This window comes from Trichechus manatus, unplaced genomic scaffold (assembly GCF_000243295.1).
Source record: "Trichechus manatus latirostris isolate Lorelei unplaced genomic scaffold, TriManLat1.0 scaffold00311, whole genome shotgun sequence".
In the NCBI taxonomy this organism is placed as follows: Eukaryota; Metazoa; Chordata; class Mammalia; order Sirenia; family Trichechidae; genus Trichechus; species Trichechus manatus.
In genome coordinates, this window is record NW_004444247.1 from 817,793 (window position 1) to 820,054 (window position 2,262).

Genomic DNA, 2,262 nt, shown 5'->3' on the forward strand with positions numbered 1-2,262 from the left:
AGGAAGTTTATCCATCTGGACCTGAGGGGTTCCATTTTCATCTTCATCAGATAATTCGTATTCTATGGCTTCTGTCCTTCCTGATCCCCTGTTCTGGGAGGGCATTGGCCAACATCTGCCACAGGTAAATCATCCACAAATGATCAAGAGGGCTTTTCATGGTATCCAATATTTAAAGTTTAAAGGAAAGCCTTTCTCTTGGATTTGAAAGTTTTTATGGAACTCCACATCGTTCTGTGCCCCAGTGTTGAAAAAGGGAATAAAGTTTCCTAATTGGAAGCAGTAAATTTTAATAGGTATTTAATATCATACTTATATATATATACCACATTATTACAGTCTAATCTGCAATCAGTCTTGTGGATGGTGCAGGACGGGGGTAGTGTTTTGTTTCATTGTGCATGGGGTCACCGTGAGTCAGGGGCTGACTCAACAGCAGCTAACGACAACAACTACGATATTACTAAATTCCATTTTCCAACTTTTATTTTTGTTATCATTACACAAGTTTTCTAATGAAATATTTAAAATCATCATAAGGCATTTTTTAATTCTCTGAAGTTACAAATAATACACAAGCAGAAACTTTACTTCCGTTTTCCTCTCTTCACTGGTATTAGAAATCAAATTTTTGCCATTCACATAGGCATCAACAAATCATTACCTGATTAGGTAAAATTTCTTCGTGTGAATTTTGAATTGTTTGATTTGTCTTATTTATTTTCCAGAAGCATTCTGTTTTGCTTATAAGAAATGAGACTTTTAATGTGGGAAAATTGTCATGCTGCCCATCAGTGTGCACCATAAGGACTCTTTTTGTTTGAATGTTTTTACTTTCTACTTGCTTTTCTGTGTTTGGAAGCCCTGGTGGCGCAGTGGTTAAGAGTTTGGCTGCTAATCAAAAAAAGTCGGCAGTTCTAGTCCACCAGGCGCTCCTTGGAAACCCTATGGGGCAGTTCTACTCTGTCCTATAGGGTCGCTATGAGTCAAAATCTGCTCGACGGTAACGGGGTTGGTTTTTTCGGTTCTTCTGTGTTTATTGGCTTGTGACTCAAGAGATACTGTATTTGCTCCTGTTAATTGCTGTATGCTGGATATACTTAGATACGTATATTGTATACATGTATACATATATATATATAACCTGGATATATATGTATATAATATACATATATACATATGTTACATATATACATGTAAGCTGGATATATATGCGTATTATATACATATATGTGTATATTATATACATATATGTATCTTAACAATGATTTTTTTTATACTTATCACAATGTTCTAAAATAATGAAAAATTTATTTGGCTAATTAAAATGTCTGTGTGTTGTAAAAACTTAATCCAGTAAATGTTAGGTAGAGCTTTTAAATCAATAAGTACATAAATACTTTTTGGAAAGTAGGGCATATCTATGCTCCCTGCACCCCCCCCCCCCAATGAAAGGGCAATGTGCCCGACAATTAAAGCAGATCCAGACACAAAACACACGCAACAAACACAGAACGTAGACACACATACAGATTCACTGCCTCCCCCAAATGTATACAGGTGCACGCTTTGGCCAAAAGTCAGATGTTTCCAAAAAGTATCACCAGAATCCTTTGTGCCTTTACTTTACTATCTGTTAGAAAGATACCTGTTCAGTGTTATTGAAAAGGCAGAGTGAGGATATGAGTGACGGACACTTCTTCAGGAGGTCTGAGCTGAAACAGTGTTAAAGCAAAGATAAACAGAGAGGCTGATATGTAGACTGGTTTGTTAACAGTCTGACAGTTTTAGTTTAATTCTGAGACGCCTTAATTGTCCATGTAACTATGTCAAATGCCAAAATCACCTTGCTTTTGAAGAATACTGCCATATATTCTCATATACTCCTAGATAACCTATACAAATATGTTTTATTCATGTTCTCTATTTTATCTGAATATTTTCCATAAGTATTCATATAACATACACACACACACATATATATAACTACTATCTACTAGAACTGCCTGGATAAATGTAAGTTCTTTTAATATTTCTTTTATCACATTCCCTCTTTAAAGTCACTTGAAAATAAGACTTCTCATTGACATTACTGGAAAAGACACAGAGGAGGTTAGCCACCACGGAAAAAGAATGAGGATTTAGGAGGAATTTTAGCAAATAAAAATAATAAAACATTAAATTGCTTCTCACAAGTCTTCATACATAATTCATTGATGCTCATCAGATTCATACGTTTATGCACAGGTTAATTATTTCCAT